The 27,466-nt window shown below is 43.6% G+C and overlaps 1 protein-coding gene across 4 annotated transcripts in view; it reads right to left on the bottom strand.

Annotated features, from left to right (window-relative positions):
• DOK5 (docking protein 5) overlaps positions 1–27,466 on the bottom strand; it is a 153,466-nt gene that overhangs the window by 84,691 nt on the left and 41,309 nt on the right. The window contains exon 1 of one of the 4 annotated variants that reach the window (XM_053199796.1): positions 20,236–20,382. The exons of the other annotated variants lie outside the window; for them this stretch is intronic. The gene's annotated coding sequence lies outside the window, so the exon portion shown is untranslated. Of the gene's footprint in view, positions 1–20,235; positions 20,383–27,466 lie in introns of those variants that run through there. 4 annotated transcript variants of the gene reach the window in all.

A 27,466-nucleotide genomic window follows, 5' to 3' on the forward strand; every position in this document is an offset into this window, starting at 1 on the left:
TCCGAAGATGTTTTAGAAATTGAGCATGCCTTAGGTATGCAAGAAATACGTCCACTGTATCAAAACTGTTTTTAGAAATTGAGCATGCCTTAGGTATGCAAGAAATACGTCCACTGTATCAAAACTGTTTTCACCAAGAAAGATACGTAAACACATTTCCTAATTATGCCTCAACTTTCAGACTCACTCTTGAATGACTCCACTCCTAAGATTCTTTTATACTCGATCATCTTCTTCACAATTGTACCAGTAGTTTCCTGGCTTATGTCCAGAGGTTGTTGAATGGAAGCTAAAGACGCCTCAATTTCAGCATGCCGAAATCCCTCAGGGGATTTCTGTTTTTTCATTTTTTGTTTTTCTTCTGTTTTGTTAAGAAGTAAGGACAATGTCACAAATAACTGCAAAAATACTATTCTCTAAATTCACACGCAACTATTGGTTGGGGCATTGCCATTGGAATAGATTACATCATGGTTCATCGGGAGAGAAGGAAAATCTGAATTTGGTTTATGAAAAGGAAGGTCGGGATGTTTGCAACATGCAAGCACATGGTACAAAACGAATGCAAAAGTTGAGAATAATCGTGCAATCAAGGCCATTTGCTAATCCGCTCTCCATCACACACCAGTGATTCTCAGAGCTGGTCCAGCATCACTCAAGATAATTGTTAATTATGTAGATTCCTAGACATTAGCCAAGGTCTACTGACTCAGAACCTCCTGGGGTGGGGCTAGACAAATTTGCTCTTTAACATGTTCCCCAGGTATTTTATTTGTAATTTGCAAACCAAGGCCATAAATATTCATAAAGGCTCAGACAACACAATGCTTCCCACTTGGGATTGCCAACCAAGAGCTCTCCAACAAATGCTCCGTGATGAGGGCCTCGGAGATGTGTACTTTCCCACAAGTGGCACTGAGGCCTTTGAAGTGGCCTCAGGCAGCGGAGTGAGATGCTGTCTGGAGGAGGAGAGAGACACAGAAGCAGAAACAATTCTGTTAAGCTTTGGTGAACTCTCAACTTCACCGCCAAACACTCTCAGTCCTAAGAGCCCTGGAAAAGCCCCTGGTACCTGAGGATTGAAAACTTACCCTGAATGGGGTGCCTAGGTGGCTCAGTCGGTTAAGCGTCCAACTTTGGCTCAGGTCACAGTCTCACGGTTCACGGGGTGGGACAACGCACTGTCCTCTCTCTCTCCCTCCTTTTCTGCCCCTTCCTTGCTTGTGCTCTCTCGCTCTCGCTCTCACTCTCTCTTTCTCAAAATAAAGTAATAAACTAAAAAAAAAATTTTAAAACCTTACCCTAAATATCTCAGCATTGTTTAAAGGGAATGGAATAGGCCTCACCGCACGTGGTAACGTGTGACTAGTTGGAGTAACACACAGACGTTGTGAAAAAGACGACAATTTGAGAACAACCCCACGCAGGTTTCGTTTTTCCGTAAAATTAATTCATTCAGCCATCTCCTTCATATTTTATATAACACATCTACTTACCATCTGTGGTACTTTTTTTACTTAACATTTTTCTTTCAACTGGTTTTTAACTAAATTTTTTTTTATTTAAAAGAGGAAACTTTTATCCCAACAATAATAGCTACGTGTAGTTCTCACTACCCATAAAGAGCAGATAAGCCTAACGGTAAACACACTGTTAGAAAACCGGATGACGGAATAAGTCCCATGGTGAAGTATCTTGCCTCCTGTGCATCAAGGATTCATAATCTCAGCACTAGTGACATTTTAGGCAAGGTGATATTTTTTTAAGTTTATTTATTTATTTTGAGAGAGAGAGAGACAGCGTGAGTGGGGGAGGGGCAGAGAGAGAGAGGGAGACAGAGGATCCCAAGCAGGCTCTGCACTACCAGCGTGGAGTCTGATGCAGGACTCGAACCCACAAAACCGTGAGATGGTGACCTGAGCCAAAACCAAGTGTTGGACGCTTAGCCAACTGAGCCACCCAAGCGCCCCGGCAAGGTGACTTTTTATAGTGGGCTGGGGGTGGGGAATCCTGCACACTTAGGATGTGGCTGTTTAGCAGCATCTCTGGCCTCTGTCAAACTCCCCCCATCCAGTTGGCAACCAAAATTATCTACAGAAATTTCCAAATGTCCCCTGGGGAGCAAAGTCAGATCCACTCCTACAGATGAATGTACGCTGATGTATGATTGCACGCTTGAAAAATATGAGGCTTTGTGAATATCTTCCAAGTCCTGGATTTGGACCAGTTAATCCGCACAAGCCACTGCTGAACCTAAAAAGGTAAGTACATCACACAGTTCTGACAACCTGGGTGGATAGACACGAGATTTAGCAGTTATGTGACAATTTCCTTAGTGTGCACTTGCTAGCTGTTGGTGGTGGTTTTAGGACACCTAATTTTCAGCCTTAATTGTCACCAGCCCATATATGATTTGTTCTATTTTTTCCCCATTGTCTTTCCTTTCTTTAAAACTGGATATCTTTAATAATTGCTAAGCCCTGGTTTCAAATCTCTGACGCTTTTACCAGTTTCTTCCCCTAACAAAGAACAGTCTGGCAAATTCACCGAGATTTCCAGTGCCAAAAAGCAGCTGAAACAATTAAGAATTTGAGTTCCTAATTCTTTTTTTTTTTTAACGTTTATTTATTTTTGAGATAGGGAGAGACAGCATGAACGGGGGAGGGTCAGAGAGAGAGGGAGACACAGAATCTGAAACAGGCTCCGGGCTCTGAGCTGTCAGCACAGAGCCTGACGTGGGGCTCGAACTCACGGACCGCGAGATCATGACCTGAGCTGAAGTTGGAGGCCTAACCGACTGAGCCACCCAAGCGCCCCGAGTTCCTAATTCTATTAGCAGTGCAACACAATGAGTTGAACAACAGCGTCACAAATTAAACTTCTGGAGGATGCATGGACAGTTATAAAGGTAAGAGAAAGCAAATCTTGGTCACAACAGCTCTGTGAAATGGAAATTATATACTGCCTCCGTGTATACTCAAGAAGCAGCAGAAGGCCTAAGGAAGATGTGACCATTTAGGTCTCTGTGGTCTATTCCAAGCATTAACAAACTTTTTCTGTAAAGGGCCAGGGAGAGTAAATATTTTAGTCTTTGATGATCACAGATATTTGTTGGAGCTACCGAACTCTGTTATTATAGCATCAAAGTAGCCATAGGATATGTATAAGTGAATGGTGTGGATGTCTTCCAATAAAACTTTCTTTAAAAAGTCAGGAAGCAGGCCAGGCTGCAGTTTGCCAACCTCCATATTTCTCAACTGTTTAAGCTCATGTTACTTTTTGATGAACATTAAAATCTGCCTGACATGTCCCTGTTGAGTGAAAGAGAGGAGGGAATATACCCCAGGCGAGAATCTCTATATAATCCACACCTCCCCATCGGCCCAAATTTTACTTCCATAGAATTATGTTACAATGTTGACCTGATGCTTTTTCTATGCCCTCCACCACACTTCGTGTCCTGTCCACTGTCCAAGATTCGCTACTCTACAATGAATTCGGATGCTGTCCTGAAGAGAGCTCTCACGTGCACAGACACAGTGTCCCATCTCTAGCCTTGGCATATAATTAGCTTTTGCCAATTATCTTTTCCTATGATGTCAAGGAACGCTTCGGGAAGAAAAGGTCGGTTTTCCATTTTGTCAACACCCCCTTTCTATAATCCTGTCGACTCTTCTCAAGCCCCACTCTTTATTCTCCAAACCACATGCCAGCCTTCCTGATACCCGTAACTACGTGGCTTGCACCAAGTGGAAAATAAACTCCAAGCAGCCAGGAAAAAAAAAAAATCTACCCCCAGCCATACAATGCTAAATTAGCCTCACTTCTCACATACTAACCCAGTTTTTCCCTACTCTCCAAAACAAATCCAATACTCTGCTCATCCAGGATGTCAATATTAACACCTCAAACCAGCTAAACTTTCCCCCCATGCGTTGCAGTGTGCCGACCCCTTTTTGTGTGTTCTTTCAATTAACTGTCCCCGACAGCCCTTAGGAAGCTATACTAGAAAAAAGCCAAGATTTCAACCTTGGCTTGCCCGGCTCTGGAGAACGAGCGCCTAACCACTCCCCCGGGCGTCTCCCAGAGAAGTTGGACTTCTAGAGAGGCACAAACTTATGCTGAGGGTCGAGCCGTCTGTAAGAAGTTTACTTTCAAGCTTCTCACAATCTAAAAAGAGAAACTGAGTTGTAACCATATGTTCTTTCATCTGGAGGATGACTTTATAGCTTAGCTATTTCACAGTGACATCTGCATTTGTGGTGTTAAGGTCCCGGGCACCAAGGGCTCATCTCCAGTGATAATTTTTCATGGACTGTGTTGGCAGCTGGGATTTTAACATCCTAATCTAGGATGCGAAGGTATCCTAGCAGTTTGTAAGAAGTGTTTGCTTTTAAAAGAATTCCACGCGCTCTCTCCTTAAGTGTCTAAGTATTCGGCATCCTTGACTGAAGTCCAGAAATCCAAATGTGCAAAGTATCTCTAACTACATTAGAAGTATCTCAGTTTTTCTCGGCCTTCCCTGCCTTGCTAACCTCCAGCCTCTGGTTCTCAGTTAGTTATGGCTGCAGTAAATGAACGTGTTGGCTAAGTGGCTTCCCGCTGGCATGTGCAGTCGCCTACCTGGGGCTAACCAGTCACTTCTCCAGAAGCCCCCGGCCCTCCACTTTGGCCGATGACACATGGCCAGAGTAACCGGCTGCCCTCCTACAGTCTTGGGCTGCCCTTGGACTTCAAGGTCAAGGAAATGCCACTATCCAAGGACAGCTCGACAGTCACAGGAAGTGGTACCAGATAATGCAGTCTGGAGGTCGAGAGGAAGAGCCTTTAAATAAGACCAAACGGGGTGGGAATCAGCCAAGCAGACAATTCCCCTTCTGTCCTGTCTGCCAGTGTCTGCAAAATTCTTCCACCCCGAGAACTTTGACCTGGATGGTCTCCGAGACCCAGCAGGTTGCAACTTTCCAGTCCTACAAAGGACCCTGTCATTATGGGATTTCAGAAGGTGGCAGACGAAGTGTATAAAAGGAGTTCTTTCGCATCTTTCATAACTTGTAGGCTGCTCCCTACAAGATAGCTTACTAAAAATAATGAGCTGGTTCGGAATTATGTATTTTATAAAGGGAAAAACATTTTAATGAGTAAACAACCTGATTCCGTGCCTATCATTTACATATACCTTTACTTGTAAGGAAAGAAATGCTAATTGGGAGAAGACTTCACGGTGGGTAGCAAGGTACATTTTAAATTCATTGCAAAGAGAAGTACCAGCAAGAACAGGATAATTAATCATAAAATAAAATTTGTACAAAGAGGATTAAAAATACTTAAAAAGCACCCACAGGCAATAAATTAGCTATGTCAATCCTTTGCTGATGGTGAGGTAAATTAGCACAGTCTTTCTAGAGGCAGAATTATGCCTACCCTTTGACCTGGAAACATTACTTCCAGGAACTTTCCCCCTAAGGGAATAATTAAGGAAATATGCCAACATAGGGGAAAAAGGTTCTTCCACATAAAAACTGAAACACTCTGAATGTTCCAGGGGACTGATTTAATTCATTATGGCATATCTGTAAACTGGAAATTGCTATCATTAAAAATGATACTGTAACAGTATACCATAGAAAATGCTATTAGTAAATTATTAAGTTTAAAAAGTAGGTTATTCCTGCTTTTTCATCTGTTTCTACTCCAGTATATATATATATATTCACTCAACAGATAGGGCCCAGGGGCTCAAGCAAGAAGATTGTGGGCTATACTTGACCCTTCCCCACTATTTCTCATTCTCTCTCTCTCTCTCTCTCTCTCTCTCTCACTCTCACACACACACACACACACACACAATTATTGGGAAAAATGTCTGTTTTAATGGAAAACTGTGCATTCTATAGCATACACACCACTAGGGTTATCTGCCTCTGATTCTGTGGGCGCTATTCTACATCTAAATTGTAGATAACTCATAGAAACGCAACATAATTCTAGTCCAGGAAGAGGCATCTGTCCCGTTCAGAATAGGTTCAACCGACTTCCCTCGCCCACTGCCAACAACCCTGATCTCACGCTGCCAGATATAGAAATGTGTGGGTTCTTCAGGTTACCCTTTAAACTACTCATAATATTCTGCATTATTCCTTCATTTAACTAATGAGTTAAAGCAGAATTTGTAACATGTTCACTCCTCATCTGTATGACAGTCGTGATATTACCTGTTTTGGAAAGCCATCTTTGAACACAATCCAGCAACCCGAGCCCTGTGTACTTTCCTTCTAGCAAAGCCTGGAATGTCCTCAGTGCTCTGCTGGGGACCGCCACCCTAACCTGAGTCACCATCATCCGAGTTCTGAGATTCCCTGCTTCCTTTTTGGCTGCACTTCATTCCGTTTCCTACACTGCTTCTGGGGTGATCTTTAAAACCCTAACCTGACCACATCGATCCACTGTTTAAAGCATTCTGTGGCTGCCTGTTGCCTGTGGGTAAAAACCAAAGAAAGTCTTAAGACATTCCAGCACCTGCAAGACCCAGAGCCTCCCTACCGCGTTGGCCTTATTTTGAGGCTTTCTTCCTTTATACAACCTTCACTTGTCAATATGCAGATATGCATATTTTAGTAAGCACCGAACAAGTAATAGGTGACTTAAATAAATTCTCATGGAATCAATATCCGCCACAAATGTTCTCGTCACCAAGGAACCCCTCCGGTTGTCAGTACAAAGCCAGCCGGTGTCGGGGGAACCAGCACTGAGAGAGTTATGTGCCCCTTGACTTCCCCCTCCAATTCTTCTCTGTTCTCCAGATCTACCAGGTGGGAGGGAGACGAGGAGTGAGGAAGAGGAAGAGGAAGAGGAACAAAAGAACTGTCTGAAGAAGCCATAAGCACTTCAAATCATTTATGTGGCTTTTATTTATTTATTTATTTTATCAATGCATGCTAATACTTTTCGGAACCACTAAAAGAAAACTGAAGGATAAGGTTTCCAAACCGGTCTTAAAAGCCGTAATGAAAAGAGAAAGTAAGACAACACAGAAAAGGAGATCAAAAGGAGTAATACGGATAAAATAAAAAGCAGAAGGTAAGATAATGGAAATAAACATAAATACAGCAACCGTATATTTACTTTTATTTTTAACTAACCTTTTAGGGAAAAAAGCCAAACTATTCTAAAGAAATGCTGTGGGCGCCTGGGTGGCTCAGTCGGCTAAGCGTCCGACTTCAGCTCAGATCACGATCCCGCGGTTTGTGGGTTCGAGCCCCAAGTCTGTGCTGTCGTGCAGAGCCAGAGAGACTGCTTCGGATCCTGTAGCCCCCTCTCTCCCTGCCCTTCCCTGTGCGCTCTCTCTCTCTCCTTCGCTCTCAAAAAATTAAATAAAATATTTTTTAAAAACTCTTTTAAAAATGACAGAAAATCTTAGCTGCCGTATGGGCATCACTGGGTGCTGAAATCAATCATTAATTCATTGGACAAATATTTACTGGGCCCCTACCCCTGCCAGGCACTGACTGGGGGTTGCAGCTGTAAACAAACGGGAAAGGAACCACTGCCTTCACCGGGCTTACACATCATGGATAAGACAACGGGATACACGCACATGTACACATGCGTCTTACAGGACACCGATCACATGTCATAAGGAATTACACACCCAGAAAAGTGGACAGAAATGGCCAGTGGTGAGCATTTTCAGGGGAATAATCAGGGGAATTCTCAGAGAAACTGTCACCTGAACGAACACCGAGAAGGGGCTGGAGGAGAAGAGGGAGTAAACTGAGCAGATACGTTTTGCCCATTTCTCCAGGCCAAAGAAACAAGTGGGTGTCGAGCAGAGACACCCGCAGGCAGAAGGAAGAGCAAGGGAGCCAGTGGAAGTCCAGACAATTCCGGGATGCTGGCGGTGAGAGTAGGTCGGACTGTATAGGTCCCGTGATCTTCTGGGAAAGACTTTGGCTCTGTCCCCTGAATGATGAGAAGTGGGACGGGAAGGGATATGACCTGAGGTACGGTAAACAGACTGCAGGGGTCTGAAGGCAGAAGTAGGGAAACCACTGCGGGGCTGTCACCCAGTAAGCCATGCAGAAGGGGGTGGGGACCGGGGCCAGGACGGAAGTGAGGAAGGCAGGAAAAGTGGTCAGAATCAGGTCTGGATCTATTTGGAAAGCAGAAACAGCGAGGTTCACGGGCGGCACTGGGTGTGGGGACAGGAAGGCAAGAGTCGAGGACGATTCCAAGATTTTTAGTTTGAGCAAGTGGGAGTACGGAGCTCCCCCGACCGAGCTCAACAAGCCTGCAAGGCCACCAGGGTTTGTAGAGACGATGTGGAATTTGATGATGCAGTGAGTTTGTTATGCCTGTTCAACATCTAGGTTTATATAAACACTACATTATCAAACATAACGAATAGGAAGTTATGTATACATTGTAGATATGAGCCTTTATAGATAAGATTTTATTCTATTTTTAAATGAAAAATACCATCTTTCCCATAGGGCTGCTCTCAGAACTGAATAAATCAGTGCATTTATTTTTGAAAGAGAGAGCATTAGTGGGGGAGAGGGACAGGGGATCTGAAGAAGCAGGCTCCCGCGCTAATAGCACAAGCCGGATGCAGGGCTTGAACTCACAAACCGCGAGACCATGACCTGAGCTTGGCTCAGTCTGACCCTCAGCCAACTGAGCTACCCAGGTGGCACCCCGAACTAGTGCATTTAAAGTGTTTCCATTGCTTGGGGAGCCCTCTAGAGCAGTCAGTGGCTCACTATATCTAGGTCTGCATGCAAACAAGGACAACACACATTTTGGTTCTTCATTTACTCATTAATTTTGCAATTACTGGGGCGCCTGGGTGGCTCAGTCGGTTGAGCCTCTGACATCGGCTCAGGTCATGATCTCATGGTTTGTGAGTTCGAGCCCTGCATTGGGCTTTGTGCTGACAGGTCAGAGCCTGGAGTCTCCCTCTTTCTCTGCCCTCTCCTGTTTGCACTCTGTCTCTCTCCCTCTCTCCCAAAAATAAAAAAAATTTGGCGATTCTTAACTGAGCATGTACTACATGCTAGGCCCTATCCCAACACTGAAGAAACGGCAGTGCACAGAGCACAGTCCACAAAGCATACTTTGTAGTGTGAAGAGACAGATCATTAGGTCTCCCAGCCCACAGCACAATGCCTGGCACGCGGTGATAATGATCACGGACAACGTTTATGGAACAAAGTCATTTGGTAGCACGTACCCACTAAGTATTTGGTGGAGTTAAAAAAGAAATGATCTCATTGTGGCTTCCAAAGCCAGTTCCAGAGCAGTCTTCGAGTGATCGCCAAACCCAAATCACCAACACTAAGTTCCAGTTTCATAGCCTGGTCCTACAGAATCCAACCGCGGCCACCTGGTTAGACCTCACCTCCCACCACTTCCTGCTTCACTCATGACACGCCCCCAAAATGTTACATGCCCTTCTGACAAAGGACGGGAGAACCTGCCACAACTTTCTTCCCCTTGCTGTTCACCTGGCTGCCTCCTTTCAACCTTCAGGTCTTCGGTGAAGTGTCTCTGTCACTTAACTATTACTGCAGAAGACTCACAACAGAGCTTAGCAGCTTCAAACGATAACCATGAATCATTCCTTATGGATACAATGGCCGATCTGACCTGGCTTTGTCTGTTCATCATGGATGGTCTCATTCACACACGAGCAGTCAAGTCTCGGATTTTCTTGACTTTGCGAGGGGTGACTCAGCTCCGTACCACGTAGTTCTTGGATTCTCCAAATGGTAGGCTGGGGCTTATTCTCCCAGAGCAAGCAAAAAGTCCAAAAGAAAGGGCAGAAAAATGTAAAAGTTTCTCATTTTTAATCCATGTCTTTATCTGGAGATAACAGTAGAGTCACATTCCGTGGCAGCAGATACTAGAAAAATCCTGTATATTTCTGATCAGTTTCCCCCAAAGGTAACATCTTGAGAACGTTTAGTACTGTATCACAGCCAGGATGTTGACATTGATACAGTCCAGGCACAGAACATTTCCTTTAAGACGAGGATCTTCATTTTGCTCTTTGATGGCCACACCTACTTCCTTCCTGTACAACCTCCTCCTTAAGCCTCATCTAATCCACTCGCCATCTCTATCGTGTTGGCATCGCAAGAATGTTCTACAAATTCAGTCATTCAGCGTGTATCGTTTTGGGTTGGGCTTCTTTTACTCCGCATGCTTCTCTGAAGATTCATCTAGGTGGTAATATTCCACAGCATTGACGTACCACAGCTGGTTGAGCCGTTTAGTCAATGGCTTCCTCTTTTGAGGAAGAGCTGGGTCTTTTTTAGCCTCCGGGTCTTTCTAAGAAAGCTGCTATAAACACTCACACACAGAGTTCTGAGGGAAGGGAAGTCGTCATTTCTTTGGGATAAACCTTATCACCCTTTACTCACGTTGACTTCTCTGGCTTATAATTATCTTAAAAAAAAAAAAAAACAAAAAACCTCTATGTACATCGAGAACTACACCAGAACAGTGTTATAATTTTGGCTTCAATCATAAAATATGATTTAGGAAACTTAAGAAGGGAAGGAAAGCCTACCATATTCACCCACATGTTTGCGTACCGAGTTCCTTCTTCTTTCCCAATGTTCCACCATTCCTTCTCTTAACCTTTCCTGTTTAGAAATCTTCCTTTAATTATTTTAGAGTAGATATGCTGGTGACAAATTCTCTTAGTCTCCCTTCATCTGAGAAGGTTTTGTTTCCCCTTCATTCTTGAAGGATACTTCGTAGGTGTAAGTTTCTGAGTTGATGGCTCTTTCTTCAGCATTTGACAAGTGAACGTCCTTGTGCCATATTTCCTGTCAGCCACGATTTCTTTTGAGTACTTTTTTGGTCCTACCTTCTTTCTCCTCTCCTGGGCTCAGATGCCACGACTGTTTGATCTTTTGTAGTATTTCCACGGGTTCCTGAAACTGTGAATTGTTTTTCCACAGTTGTTCAAACTGGGGAATTCCTGTTGTTCTGTCTTTCCTCTCTCCCCTCCATAGTGCTGTTGAGCCCATCCACCAGATACTTTAATACTGCATCTTCTGTTCTACAATTTCTACTTGGTTCTCCTCTCTATCTTATTTCTTTTGGGGCAGCTCTTTACTGAGACATTCTATTATTTTGTGTGTGTGTTTCAAGCATGTTTGTAATTACTCATTGGAGAATTTTCATTACGGTTCTTTAAATATCGTTGCCACATAAACCTAGCATGCCCGTCATCTCAGTGTCGACAACTACACTTTGAAGTCTTCTTCATTCTTGGTACACCACGTACGTGTTGTTGTGGCAATGTGGACGTTTTGGGTGTTTTAAGTTTCTGGATCTTAATTAAACCTTCTATTTTAGCTGGCTTCCTCCAACCCCACTCTGATACGGGAAGGGGTGGGAGGTAGAATGTGCTTCCTTGTTACTGCTGTAGAAACCCAGCTTCCCTATTTGGGGTTGTTGATGCCTGAGGGGGCCCTTCATTACACTTGGGTCGGTGAGAGTTCTGTGTCCTCACACGATGTTCACGGACACTGCACCGGGAGTGGTCTCATTACTACTGGACGACAGTCAAAGTCCTGACTCTCTCACGGGCCTCCACTGACACCACGATGCGGGGGCGGGGGGTACTAATTACCGACGGATGGGGAAGAAGTCCTGGCTCCCGACTTGGCCTTCACAGATACCACCTCATAGAGCCCCATGTTACAGCTGAAGGGGATCGCAATATATGACTTTAAAATATGCCACTTTGGCATAGGATTATTTTGAGCGGAAGGCAAGTGGAAAACAATAGAGACAGGAAAAGCTGTCTGCCCTACCTCTTTCTGCCTAAGAGCGAGGCGTAAATTTCCCTTTAAAGGTGACATAAACCTGTATTTTAAAGGTGTTTCTGCATCTTGTCCCAGGAAGACCAGACAGCACTGAGATGAGTCTGAGATGAGTCAAACCTTACTACACAGCCCTAATCTACTCTACGTTTCCTAGTCACCTCTCCCCAAATTGTTACTCTCTGTTAAAATGGCATATAAGACTCCAGACTAACCACTTCTTTGGATCTTTACTTTTTCTGTGAAGTCCCCATGCATGTAAAAATAGCAATGACATTGGTATGTCTTTTCTCCCGTAAGTCTTTTGTCAGCTTAATTCACAGTTCTCAAGTACAGCACTTAAGAGGGTATAAGAAAAGTTTGTACTCCTCTACCCAGTGTCACAAGGGCTTAAGTCTAGGATCCTTACTTAGCCTTTGCTGACACGGCTTGGCAAGTGGCCACAGTCTATTCCGTGGTGTCTGCCTAACATAGAGTAGTTATTTTCTAAAGGTTTTCTGCATTGCTAGGCTGCCTCATTTTCTGATCCTTTGGCCAGAAAAGAAAGGTTTTGCATTGGGGCATTTTTGCTTCACCTGTACCTACAGGCATTTCTGGGTTACTGGCGAGCTATGCCAGCTCCAAGTCTGGCAAGAAGAAAACCCAGGAAACTCATCGCGGTGCTGCTCCCGTGTCCTGAGGTCCCAGCCTGTCTGGCTTTCTCCATCTTTCAGGTCCTTAGGTTTGATTGACACGTAATGTCCAGGGGTTTTAGTGGTACTTAGCAGGAGAAGAGGAAAAGGCATGTGTGTTTGCCTGTCCCAGAGCAGAAGGTAAATGCTTTTTACAGCCTCTGTATAAAATGCTTTAAATAAGCCTCTGCTCATGTCGAGTTTGCTAATATTTCATCTCATGTGGTCAAAGAGGACAGATGGGACAATAAAGGTTCAGAGTAAAGGTCAGGGGAACAACTGAGACCATCGGTGCACACACAATCGACCAGAACGTCACCTCCTCAGAGCCACCTTCCCACCAACCAAATCTACAGCACGCCCCGCCCCCTCCGTCCCCCACGCACGCTCACTTCAAATCAGTATCTGAAATAATCCCCCTCATTGATCTGTCTGCATATTTACGGTCTGCCTTCCTCCCTGGAATGTAAGAAAAAAAATCATATTTTATATTAATCACTTTGAATCCTCAGGGCCTAGAGGAGCATTGGGTTCTCATTTCTTTATTTTGAATGACTGAGTGAATAAATGAATGGGGAAAAGCCACGCTCAGAACTCAAAGAGATTTCCAGAATTTCATAATGGACCTGACATTTCCAGACAAGCCTTAACATCTATATGCAAGAGACCGTTAAAAAAAAAAAAAAAGCCCAAGTTACTTAGCATACAAACATGAAAATGATATCGAGAGGCAGTCTTTTATTTTTTATTTATTTATTTATTTTTTTAATTTTTTTTTTCAACGTTTATTTATTTTTGGGACAGAGAGAGACAGAGCATGAACGGGGGAGGGGCAGAGAGAGAGGGAGACACAGAATCGGAAACAGGCTCCAGGCTCCGAGCCATCAGCCCAGAGCCCGACGCGGGGCTCGAACTCACGGACCTCGAGATCCTGACCTGAGCTGAAGTCGGACGCTTAACCGACTGCGCCACCCAGGCGCCCCGAGAGGCAGTCTTTTAAAAGAAACAATGACAAAATCATATTTTTTCCTAAAACTGTGCATTCCACAAAATGTTACCTTGTATGCCATGGAGAAAGACTCTAGTGGTTATCTGTCACATCAGTGTTCTCAAACATCAAGGGTTTTGTCCTAAAACCACAGAACACCAAGACGGTTCTATTTCCCTTATAGACTAAAGCAAATATATTCCTATAATTAGAAACAGGCTCTAACCAAACTGGAAAAAGATCTATCCACTATGGAAGGAAAAAAAAGTAGGGGTTTTCACGAAAAAATGCCTATTATGAAGTGAAGTTACTGTAATGATTTTCAGAAGGAAACATTTCGGCAACACTCACTCCTCCACATTATTGGGACAACAGTGAGTAGAAGTCATTCTGTGAGAGGGCTGAGTACAGAAAATTAGAGTGTCACGCTAAAAGAAAGGAAGGGAAATGAATTCCATGGTTGAGAAGGCACTCTTAAAAAAAAAACAACAAAAAAACCCACAAGGAACAGATGTTGCCAGAAAAGGGCAGAATGGTGAGGAGTGATAGTCATGTGGTAAAAAATTCTGAGCCTAGAATTCAAGAGAAGGAAATCTCGGTGGCCAGGGAGAAATTGGTTATAGATTTTCATGGGCAATTTACAACAAAAAAACAGAGTTTGAAAACTATTCTTGATGTGAAAAGATGTGAAACTGACAGCATCTGCAAAGTTGGTTGGTTTGATTGGGTTTCTGTTTTTGAGTTTTGGTGTTGGTTTTTTGGGGGTTTTTTTTGTTTGTTTGTTTGTTTTGGTTTTGGTTTTGGTTTGGTTTACGCATGAGTGGTATTAAACACTTGCCAACACATCATCTGTGACACATTATCCCCCTCAACTTCGATGAGTGCTGGCTTCATGTAGGGCACCTAATTATTTTACAAGAACTTTATCGTGTGCCACTCACACTGTGTGAGCTAGGACCTACTAACGTTCCCTTTATATGGGTGAAAACTCTAAGTCTCAGAGACTTAATATGAATATTAATATATTATGTGTCATACTAAGACTTCCATTTATTATGGAGTCAACACTTGAAATCAGGTCCGTCCGCCTCCCAGACCATGATCTACACTCTGACCTCAAATCCACAACATCTGAACAAAACAAAAATTCAGAACCGTCCATTTTTTACAACTGGTAGTCCCACCATACTGGCCATTTTCTTTGTGGAGTCATTCTTCAGGGAATGAAGTTACTCTTGACAATAATGTAACACTTAACTAAGTCGTTATCAGAATAGCAAAAACTGAGATGATTATCAAACAAGTCGTTTTATGCAATGCAGTTGCTGTCCAAACACAATGCTGCTCGAAAACAGCATCGGAGGGACTTACTGTCTCTAAAATTATAAAACTCAATAAAAAATATAATTTACATCTTTTGGGGTGCTTGGGTGGCTCAGTCAGTCGAGCATCCAACTCTTGATTTCAGCTCGGGTGTTGATTCCGTGGTTGTAGGACTGACCCCCCTTGTCAGGCTCTGTGCTGAGTGTGGAGCCTGCTTAAGATTCTCTCTCTCTCTCTCTCTCTCTCTCTCTCTGCCTTTCCCCCAAGCTTGCAAACGAACACTCTCCTTCTCTCTCAGAAAAAAAAAAAATTATATATATATATACGTATATATACACACACACACACACAATTTTCATCTTTTAATTTTGACCTTTCTTTAGAAAAAAATAACAATTTATCTTGAGGAATAAATCAAATAATAAATAATGATCAAAAATAAAAATATTGTTGGTTATATAACAAATTTAATATGAAGAGAGGTACAACTGAAGCTGTGAAAATAGAAAGCCTGGTATAAATCACGGTGAATAAAAATACCATCAGCTTGACTTGGAGCAAATACCCTTTTGAGCTTAAGGGTTTCCGTCTGTTAAACAGTGATACTAGCACTTACTGCACAGGTTTGTGTAAGTTCAATAAACATTACTATTATTTTGCTCTTTACATGTTCTTTTCCTAATTTTGTGTTTTATTATTTTATTACCACCATTCATATTAATTTAATTGTAACAGGTTAGAAAACAATGTTTAAATCTCTGATTATTACAATTCTGTGAAATGGCCTTTTACTATATATCACCCAGATTTTAAAAAGTATCTATATCTGGGGGCACATGAGTGGCTCAATCAGCTAAGTATCTGACTCTCGGTTTAGGCTCAGGTCATGATCTCACCATTTCCGTGGGTTCGAGCCCCACATAGGGCTCTGTGCTGACAGCATGGAGCCTGCTTGGGATTCTCTCTCTCTGCTCCTATCCCCACCCACTGCTCATATTCTCTCTCTCTCTCTCTGTTTCTCTCCCTCTCAAAATAAATAAATAAAGTGTAAAATATCTATCTCTATCTCTATCTCTATCTCTATCTCTATCTCTATCTCTATCTCTATCTCTATATCTATATCTAAATGACAGGAGACTGTAGATGATAATCAAGAGTCCGGTAGGTTAGATCAGTGGTTCTCAACCGGGGACAAGAGATTGCCCTCCAGGGGACACTTGACAACGTCTGGGACATACTTACTTGTCACACCTGGGGAGGTGTTACCAGTATCTTGCGGGCAGAGGCTGTTAAACATCCTCCAGCGCATAGGATAGGTCCCTATGACAAATAATTATCTCACCCAACATGTCAACAGTGTCCAAGTTGAGAAAAAGATGACATCAGCTAAAGAAAAGCATTCTCAAAACTGAAGCCTGTATCCCAGATTTAAGAGGATGAATTGATCAAAATCAGGTCTGTTTCATAAGGCAACATACATACCCAAAGAATTTTAAAATGCAGTGAAAACAAGTATTTGTCACGTTGGAAACAAAGCATCACAATGACCAAACATTCCTGCTGTTCGTGTGATAGGATACTTTGGAGTCAGGTGGACACAGATCCCAACAAGCTGAGACGTGCCCGTAGTCCCGGGGCGAGACATTCAAAAACTTCCAAGTATTTTCTAAGTCAGGTGGCAGCAATTAGTTCTGGAAATTGAGAAAATGTCGCCCAGACTTCAGTCCCCCAAGTCTGCTGGCATCTTGCCTAAATGTGAGCCTGGCGAGAAAAGTCACCGGCAACCGCGATAAGGAAAACGAGAAAAAAAGTGGCACAGTCAGGATTAATCAGCAGGAAAAGAAACACAACTGAGGCTGTGGACAGCAATGGTCCCGGCACCGAAGTCTCAAGGGAGCACATGACGTCGACGTTTTCTGCCAGGAGAGGTATATCCCCACCACCAGGCTCCCTTCTTTGCTGGAACCGTCCCCCCTTCTTTCTCACACCTGGCGTCACGCCTCCATGGGGAACAAGGTTCCCATTTCACACCCTTCAAACTGGCTTATCTGCCCTAGGTCACGTCACCTCCTCTAGGAAACCTTCGTCACACCCAGGCCAATATCCACACAGACCACACACAGAAGCATGTATGACAGAAGTCAGGAGTGCAGCCTCCAAAACCAACTTGCCTAGGCTCCGATGTTGATCCCAAAATGTACACACTGTGTGGCCTGGGGCAAGTGATCAACCTCTCTGAACTTCATGCAGTAACTATAATAGTACCTCCCTCATTGGGCTTTTAAGATGACATCTAAAGCATCTCGGGACAATGCCTGGCACATAATGAACCTTTAATAAGTGACAGGCACTCTTATTAGAATGAGACCTCCAAGCATTAAAATTTTTTTTTTTAAAAAGGGAGTGGGAGGCGCCTGGGTGGCTCAGTCAGTTAACCATCGGACTTCAGCTCAGATCATGATCTCACAGTTACCAAGGTCGAGCCCCACGTTGGGCTCTGTGCTGAAGGCTCAGAGCCCGGAGCCTGCTTCGCATTCTGTCTCCCTCTCTCTGCCCCTCCCCTGCTCGCACTCTGTCTCTCTCAAAAATAAATAAGTATTAAAAACAAAGTTTTTAGATAAAAAAAAGAAGGCAACCTCCACTAGCAGAAAGTAAATTTGTCTATGTTCTTCATTGTTTTCTCCTCAGTTCCAGCACAATGCTTGCCACATTGAAGGGACTCAGTAAGTAATTGCTGAATAAATGAATTGTCAGAGGCTAGGCCCAAAGCACCTTGACTTGCCATGATACTGAACAGTTATTTTTTTTTTTTATTTTAGAGAGAAAGAGAGCAGGAATAGGGGAGAGGGGCAGAGATGGGGGAGAGAAGGAGAGAGAGAGAGAGAGAGAGAGAGAGAGAGAGAGAGAATCCCAAGCTGAGTGTGGCGCCTGACGCCCTGACACAGGGGCTCTATCCCACACCACACTGGGATCATGACCTGAGCCGAAATCAAGAGTCAGACACTCAATCAACTGAGCCCCCCAGGCAACCCCTGAAAGGTAATTTTTTTTTAATTCTCTCTTCTAGACTGTAAGTTCTGTGAAGGGCAGTGCCTACTTCATGCATCACTCAAATTCCTGCATCATGGTGAGCACACAAGAAAACAGTTCCCCAACGGAATAAAGAAATAAATGAATGCCTAACAAATAAATACAACTGTCCGTAGAGCCAGTAGCTTTCATATAAATTCCTCCTTTTTGCTTTCTTGGAAACTTGTCTCTACAAAGTTTGGTAGAAATGCCTTTGCCTTTACAAAGAATAGGAAGAAAATGAGAGCTTCGGCACTAAAAGCTAATTGGAACCAATTTCCCCAAGACTTTGTCTCCAACAGTGACATGTAGAGGCAAGGGCTCAACTCTCATCTCCCTTGTATTCTAGACCAAAGAGAAGCTGTGTAGGAAGCTGTTGAATATTACAAGACCACGGAAAGGCATTCCCACTCTGGATCATTAAGAAATGAAGCAGAGTTGGCAACTTCTCTCTCTTATTTTATTAGTCTATCCTTAGGTGTCCTGTCTGTAGTGGACAGGACTCAAACTCACCCAAAATTTAAAGCTTCCCTGGCCTATCACGTAGCTTCTGTGGCAAGTTTCAGTTTTCTAAAGCTCTGAGGTCCAAAGATAGGACTGAAGTTGACTCACGACCCATCTGAATGAGAGTTCTAAGATCCAAAGTAATGCTGTTGCAATATCATGAGATGAACAAAAATGAAACACTAACATAAAAACCCATAGCCCCATTCCATATACTTAATAACGGTGGTAACGTAGTACAGACTTGATGAGCTATGAGTCAATTCTCCATAAAATGAAAACAAACCAATCACTGAGCAAAGTCACAACCATCCTCTATACCAGATCCAGATGGAAATGTTTCCTCAGGGTCTTCCTAACAGATGGAAATGCAATGAGGTCAACTTCCATGAAGGTAATTTGGCAAGATATTCCCCCAAAAGGTACATATCCTTTGACCCAACAATTCCACTTGTAGAAATTGAGCTTACCTTTAAACTGTTGTATGTGTGAAACACTGGGTGTGCAAGAGTGTTCAAGTAGCATTATTCGTGATAGCAAAGGATTGGAAACAACTAGAATACCCATCATCAGGGCACCGGTAAGCCAAACAAGGATGTTACAGACGACCACACAGTTGCGAAGAAGACCGTGGCCACCCTGAATCTGTCTGATTCACCCTGAATCGAGACAGAATGCTAGGTGAAAAAGCAAAGTCAATGCCCAGAAGAAATTAAAACATATGTCTACACGAGAGCTTGCACGCAAATGTTCACAAACAGCCCAAAGGTAGAAATGACATGAATGTCCGTCAACTGATAAACAAAAGGTGGTCTAGCCATACGATGGAATATTATTCGGCCGTCAAAAGGAATAAAGTTTCTACAACGTGAATGAAAGTTGAAAACATTATAGTAAGTTAGAAGAATCCCGATGCAAAAGATCACATACTGTATGATTCCACTTCCATGAAATGTCCCAGAGAAGCAAATCCATAGACACAGAAAGCAGATTCATGGTTGCAAGGGGACTGAGGAGAAGGGAAAATTGGGGTGACTGGTAATGGGTACGAGATTTCTTTCTGGACCATACGGAGGAGTATACACAACAGAGGCTGCAGGTGCCATCGTAACGCATGGTTCTATAAAAGGAAGGGACCTGACAGCTTCTTGGGACAACCAGGTATTTGTAAATGGAAAGAAGTTTCACGAAATTCTTAAAAAGTTTTTTAATGTTTATTCATTTTTGAGAGACAGAAACAGAGTGTGAATGGGGGAGGGGCAGAGAGAGAGGGAGACACAGAATCCGAAGCAGGCTCCAGGCTCTGAGCTGTCAGCACAGAGCCCGACGTGGGGCTTGAACCCATGAACCGGGAGATCCTGACCTGAGCTAAAGTCACACGCTTAACTGACTGAGCCACCCAGGTGTCCCAGAAGTTTCATGAACTTCCAAGCATAGGAATATACACTTAAAATGTATCTTCACTTGCCAAACCATAAAACACCTATTAAAATAAAATAAAAACTTTGAAAGCCGTCATTCCCAGAGAGAAGGCAAATTCAGAAACACTGCTCCTCAAGTTTGCCACTGGACTTTGAATTACAGCTGCCAAAGTAAAATACATCTATATCGTCCAGAGACCAAATCCGCGTTTTTAGGCACATTGCTCAAACTGTCCATTTTGCAGAGAAATATTAATGAAAGAAAGCCTCTAGATTGCCCTTTCTGCTCCAAGAACAATTATGTCAGCATCCTTATCAGACCTGTACAGAAACCACAAGGATTTTGAATCGCTCTGCAGCAGGATGAAAGAGCAGGCAAACTGTGCCTTAATAAAATCTCATTATTTCACAGACATTACCTGTTTGCGGTAAGCAACTGACTTTAAAACGTCTCTCCCTCCGAATAAGGAACTGTACCGGTCTTTCACACTGGTGTTTAGAAAGAAAGAAAGGCCGCTCTCTGCACCAGGCGGCTGTCCTGTCTTCTCGGAGTTCAGACCGAGCGTGTGTACGAGGAGATACCTATTACTGGAAGATGGAACAGCTCCAGGTATTTCTGAAATAACACAGTCTAATTTAATTACATGGCTCGAGGAGGCATGCGACAATTGGACATCTTTTCTTGTGTTTTCAAGTTGTTTTTTTTTTTTTTTTTTAACCAACTGTGCTTGGTTTCTGCCAAATACTCACTTGGTTTATAACTAGGAGTCGACAGCAAGAAAGTTCATTCCTAAGGAGACAATCATTATTTCTAACGTGCTTAATAATACCCAGGTTGTCAAGCCCCACATTTTCTTTCACTTTCCAGCAGCACCCTTGGCAGCCGGCTCTGGATCAAAGGGAACAAATCCATTTCTTTCCTGAATATTCACCAGTCAGAACTCCGTGAATCCTGGTGCCAGACTGTCGGGGTCCCAGCTCTGGGGCCTCGCCCCTCACCATGCAGAGAAAGGACATCCCTCAGACGGAAGCAAAAATGCCCTTGAAACAGCATGGCTTTATCCAATACCATCAACAGAAGAAGGAGAAAACTGTCGAGCCGGCCATTCTGAAACCTGACCTCATCAAACCTAGAAGGGAGGAATGAAGAGCCATGGTCAAAAGACTCCTGGTGGCTTTTGTGCAGACTTCTCGGGCAGAGATCAATGAGAGAAGGGGAGGCTTGAATCAGGAGAGGCAGCCAGGTTTCCAGTAAAACTCAGAACAAGTGGTTAGAACAGAAAGGAAATGACGTAGCCTGTAGCCGGGAACCAGCGCCCCCAAATCCCACACTGTGGCGCACACATTTAGAATTTCTTAAAAAGCAATTAATTTCTTAGTGTTTAGCCCCACATCTGCAGGCAAATCTTCGAAACAAACTGAACCGCCAAATGGGAAGCATGAGAAGACCTGAACGCAACTTCTAACAAAGCCCTCTATGATCTCACTAAAGATGAAAGGGTTGCCCAAATTATTATAATAATAAATTTTAAGCTGTAAAAATAGGCAGCATGAGTTTCAAGTGGTTTAATTTCAAATGTGTAATAATGGCCAATATTTAATGAGAGCCTCAGCTCTGGGTTTCTGCAGAAACGGAGCCTATTTAACTCTTTCAACGAGGGTACTCTGATCAGTGTCTCCACCTTAATAACGAAGAAACTCCCAAAAGGTTACGTAACAGGTACTGATACCTCAAAACCAGAGCTGCATCTAGATTTTTCTTTATTCCACCCCCACCTCACACTCAGAAACGTGTCCCACAATTATTACAAGCCCTGAAGAAATAAACTAATAAAAACTGACCAAAATATGGGTTACCTACTCGTTGGGGCACTTCAATGAATATTTTCTCTGACCGTCATTGCTCCCTGCATAAATGTGTTCAAAGGGTGCACGAGAATGAAATAAGAATTTTTTTTAAAAAATGCTTAACCTTTATTTATTTATTTGAGAGAGAGAGAGAGAGAGAGAGAGAGAGAGAGAGAGAGAGACAGTGTGTGAGCAGGGGAGGATCAGAGAGAGAGGGAGACACAGAATCGGAAGCAGGCTCCAGGCTCTGAGCTGTCAGCACAGAGCCCGACGCGGGGCTTGGACTCACAAACTGTGAGATCGTGACCTGAGCCGAAGTGGGACACTCAACCGACTGAGGCACCCAGGCGCCCCTGAAATAAGAATTTTAATGCTTGAGTCCAAAAACAGTAATTTGGGTCCATTCAGTGAAACTCCCTATGTCCAGGTAATATTCCTTTGTGCCCCACAGTCAACCAGAAGACTCAAGATTTTTCCAACCAACTGAGAGGAACAGGCATCTCCCTTCCACTGTCGGAGCTCAGGGGTTTGTTAGCCAGTCCCCCACCCTTGGAGAAAACGCTTCCTTTCAGGGCAAGGACATTCATAATTAGACCCACTATAAATAACCCCGGGAGTTCAGAGCAGTGCCACTTGGAATATTTAACACAACAGTGTGGCCGCGTTCTCTCACCAGACGGTGACCATCTCCCCCTCATGAACATCCTCGAATAATGTTCTTCTCCAGAGAGCTGTCCGCTGGCTGAAAGCAAACTACAACCGGGAACCACAAATGAAAAGCTACAAAAACCCAACCTTTTTCGTGTTCTTGTGAAGGTCTGGTTTTTAATCTGATAGACATGAATGTCAGCTACAAGCGAGAGCATCTAATTATCCTAATAAAAATTAAGTTATGAAGAAAGATAAAGTAAGGCAGCAGAGGAGACATAGCAAAACCCCAAGAAATGATGTGAATTTGCTTTCAGAATCGCCGAAAGCTGAGTCTGAAACTCTCACCCTCCTTCCACCGTGTGGTCTTGGGCATATAAATTCCCCAGCTCGTCTGCATCTCAGTTTTCCCCAGTGAATCATGAAGAAAATGCAACCAACACTTTCCTCGCTGCTCCCTAGCAGTTACGAAAGGAGGGAAACATACAACGATCTGTTTCAATATCTGTCACCAGAACAGATATACCTAAAATCAGGTCATTCGAGGAGAGCATGTGGTCAGAGAAGAAAAGACTGGGGTTTCTGGGAGCTATAGGGGTTTCAAGGGCAAGCCCTGTTAATTTCCACTGCATCCAAATGAGGACATTTATCAGCAAATATCTGCTTAATGTTGGTAAGTGGACCAGACCGATATGTGAGGACAAACGGACAAAACCCCATCTTTACCTACAGCACAGCTACTCCCTCTCTTCTTGCTTCAGCATTCATGCCCTGCCTCTCCTCTAGTCCCAGACTTCCTTATACAACCTTTTCTCCTCCCTTCCCACACTTATGTTCCTGCCCTCAGCCCTCCTTACAATGGGAAGACATTGAACTTGGTTTGATCTAAGCAGTGCAGGGGGCATGCTTGGGTATTTTCCTTTGTTAGAAAACATTTACCGAGCACCGATCACGGGCCGGGCACGTTTCTTTTGCTTTTCGAGGCTTATCAGGGTTGCACTAACCAAGGTACTTCGGCTTACAACAAATGGAAAGCCCATTCAACCTTGCCTAAGAAAAGAGGGATTATTTTCAGGAGACAGGAGGAACTCAGAGAACTCACTAAGTTAAAGAAATAAAAGAGTGTCGCAAAGGACTGACACTCAACCTAGAAAGCTCTTCAGAAAACCTCTTGTCTTCCCTCTCATGGTTCTGACTCTCATGGAGCACGAGTTTACTCATCTCTGCCTTGATCTGTGATCTTCCTCCATTAACTACTGACTGTTAATTAACATTCAATTTAATTCAATTAAGTAACTCATTTGACGTGTTTACTGAGTAATGACTGAGTGTGTGGTGCATCAGGCACTGTTCTGGGTGACGACTAAGACCAGAAACAAAACTGGGAAAAGTCACCTGCTGCTGCGGAGTTTCATTCCAGCAGACGTAGACCATCAACACCCAAGTGCAAGATGAAGTAGGCTGGCGGGTGTGGCACAAGAAACAGAGATTTCATTTTTGTCCCCAGTTCTTGGCACAGAGCTTTCAGAAGCCTTGGAAATTCCCGAGTTTTAGGAGCCTCTTCTATTATCCATAAGCAGCTCCTAAATTTATGCTAATGAAGTGACTCTTGATGGGTCAGAGGAAGCAACCACGTGGAACGCTGTGCTTGGAAGGCTGTGCTTGGAACCCTCTCTCTCCACCTCTGGGGGCGGGGGTGGGTTCAATCACGAACGGCCAACGGTTTAATCAACCATGCGTACATAACGAACGTTCCCTAGACGCCCCTGAGGGACAGGGTTTGGGAAGCTTTGGGATTGGTCAACACATCAAGGTGCTGGGAGTGTGGCGGGCTCAGAGAGCACATGGAATTTCCACACATTCCTTGTTCTCGGTATCTCTTCAATTTGGCTGTTCTGGAGTTACATCTTTCACAATAATCTGGTAAATGCAAGCAAAGTGCTTCTCTGAGTTCTCTGAGCTGTTCTAGCAAATTACTAGCCGTGTAGAGGGGGCTGGGGGAGCCCCAAATTCGGAGTCAGCAGGCCGAAGTGTGGGTAGCCCTAGTATCCCATCTGCAGTTGGCACGTGCGGTCAGTTGGTCTTGTTGGGTAGAGCCCTTGCTTAGCCTGTGGGGTCTGTGCTAACTCCAGGAGTCAGCATCAGAATTGAATGGGATTGAATACCCCACTGGCATTGGAAAATTGGAGAACCAGTGTGGAAAAACACGTGGACCAGGAAATGGAGCATGAGGCCAAGGGGAGAAGACACATGCTACTTCAGAGGGTGCTCACAGGGCTCTCTGCCAGGAGTCACTCAACCAGGGGGCCAGACGATGTAAGGGAGCAGGCGGAGGCATATACAGAGAAAGAACATTCCAAGTGGACAGGCAGTGCAAAGGTCCCGAGGCAGTGTGCCCGCCTGCCATAATTAAGGAAAAGTAACGCTGCTCGTGCAGCGAATGGACCAGTGGTAGAGGAAACCAGAGAAGGAGCCAAAGCCACGATTATGTGCAACTTCAGAGGCCAGAGATGGACTCTGGATTTTGTTCTTCGTAAGATTTGGGGCTGGTGGAATTTTGAGCAGAGTCGTGGCATGCTCTGACTTTCAGTCTCAAATGTCATCTCAACTAAGGAAGCAAGCAAGGACAGAAGCAAGAAAGCAAGGTAGGAAGCTGCTGTCCTCACCCAGGTGATAATATATGGAGTTCTGACCTACACAGTAACAGTGAGGGTGCTAAGAACTAAATCCTAGATAGAACTAATCCTTGAACATAGAGCTAATAGAATTTGCTAAGGAGGGACTAATGAAATGTGGGAGGAAGGCAGGAGTCAGGGATGACTTAAAAGTCCACGGTCCAAGCAACTGGAAGGATGGAGGTACAGCTGACTGAGAAGGACACACGAGGGGCGTATCTGGGGAGCGAGGCCAGGAGTCTGACTGAGATGTCTTGGTCCAACGGCCCGGAAGAGGAAGGACCCAATGGCTTGAGCACTGCTTCAGGAGTGTGACGTTCAGCAGAAGCTGTAGGTCAAGGAGCATCAGGAGGCATTTCGTAGCGCACCACGAACGCAAGGACACACGTGATTCTCAAAGGCAAACGTGTCAAAAGAAAAAACCCAAGAGAGAGAATTCTCTCTCTTAACAATTTGAAGTCGGGTGTTAACTAAAAGCCTACAAGTCAGATTTGCCACAGATAATATGCAATTTCCAATGCATCACATCTCCCTGAAGCCAAAACAAGTATTAATTCAAAGATAAAATCGGACAAATTGGTTATTTCACAGCATACCGCCAAATTCACAAATAGTTACTGGATGCATCATTCACTCTCAAATGAACTGGTACAGCATCATGCTTCATCAACCCATTTCTCTTTCCTAACTGAACCTCCAGAGGACGGTGTTACAGACTTCATGATATGTGTTCAAAATACAAGCTAGTTGGGGCGCCGAGGGGCCTCAGTTGGTTAAGTATCTGACTTCAGCTCAGGTCGTGATCTCGCGGCCCGTGAGTTCGAGCCCCGCGTCGGGCTCTGTGCTGACAGCTCGGAGACCGGAGCCTGCTTCGGATTCTGTGTCCCTCTCTCGCTCTGCCCTTCCCCTGCTCGCGCTCTAAGAATAAATGAAACATTAAAAAAAAAAATACAAGCTAGTTGTTTGAAAAACACTGACTGCAAGTCCTAATTCCACTTCAAACTTAGACCTAAATGAAGAATGCATTTCTGCCTTTTAGTAGATACTATAGCAATCTTGTCATCCCTCATCATTTCTGGTATGGGCACTGCTCACTTTTGTGTCTCTGTAGAGGAGAATAAATAATTTAGTCATTTCCCGATGGTTCTTAATGTTAAAGGGAATAACAGTAACGGAGTAAGGATTATAATTGACAGATAAGAGCAAAATAAGTGTAATGCTAATTAAACAGTATTTATGTACTAGCATTTGCTCTGGGACAAATGCTGAACATTTAATACGTACTACATCTCTTTTAATCTTCATACAAGAGAATGCCGTTCAAGTCGCCAGAGAGCAATAAACACAGAGAATGAGACACAGTACATGTTACAAGTCCATCAAGTCAACACTGAAGTCCGAGGTGTGCGAATTCCTGCCTAGGTGCACTTGGACTTGTTAATTAATGCCAATACACCTCGTTTTCCTTCCCTTCCATTAAAACAAATGAGATTATAAGCGTCCCTGCCATAGGGGGTCACAGAGAACACTAGAAGGTGATGCGTGTAGAGTGCACAGCATGGTACCCGCCAAAAAACAATGACAGTGAGTCATTACCATCAACGTCATCATGTTACCATCCCAACCAGCACCTTTACTATAATCAATCCTATAAGGAAAAGGCTAGTCCCATACCCGTTGCACCAAGAGGGAAACCAAAGCTCACAGCTGTTAAATAAATCACCACCCAAAGCCACACAGCTTGTGAATGTCAAAGCCAGGATTTACTTCAAAGACTCATTCAAAGTCAAGGTGTGTGAATGACTCCAGCATGCGTGGAGGTTAGGCTGCTTTGGTATCACATGTTGCCAAAATCATGATGCTTCTCATTTATTTCAGAATTTAAACCTGTCATGGCATTACTTTGTTTCACGGAACTTCTACAAGATAGCACTTGATCCTTGTAAGAATCCATAGCTATGCCCATTATTCAGGTGAAGAAACAGAGGCCGAGTTAACCCAAGTGGGTTAACCAAATGCTAATGAAACCATGACTGGAGACACAGAAGGGGTTACCACTCAAATCTCTCAAACTTAGTGGTTTAACATTGCGCAATGCATGGGAAGTCACATTGGAATCATGTCAGCCCTGCTAATTCTTTAGGAATTTTGCAACGTATATTTTCAAATTCTCAAACAGAACAATTGGAAAAATATTATAAAATAAAAAATATGAATCCTGATATATCTTGTATTTAAACGTGAACGCATGGCTTTCAAGAAACTTGATAATATGAGGAATTTTGAGCATGGGAACAGTTTGTAAAAACAGAACTGCTTCCGTGAAAAACCTGTTTTAAATTCAGTGTTGCAGAATTTAATGCAAAGATGTTAAAGACTTAATTGCTGGTTCAGAAGTGGGTCCCCCTACTCTGTAAATTCTTTGAGGGCAGGAACTAAATCTAACTTCTGTGTTTCCCAGTCCAGCAAAAATTTGTAT

This window comes from Acinonyx jubatus, chromosome A3 (assembly GCF_027475565.1).
Source record: "Acinonyx jubatus isolate Ajub_Pintada_27869175 chromosome A3, VMU_Ajub_asm_v1.0, whole genome shotgun sequence".
Classification (NCBI taxonomy): domain Eukaryota; kingdom Metazoa; phylum Chordata; class Mammalia; order Carnivora; family Felidae; genus Acinonyx; species Acinonyx jubatus.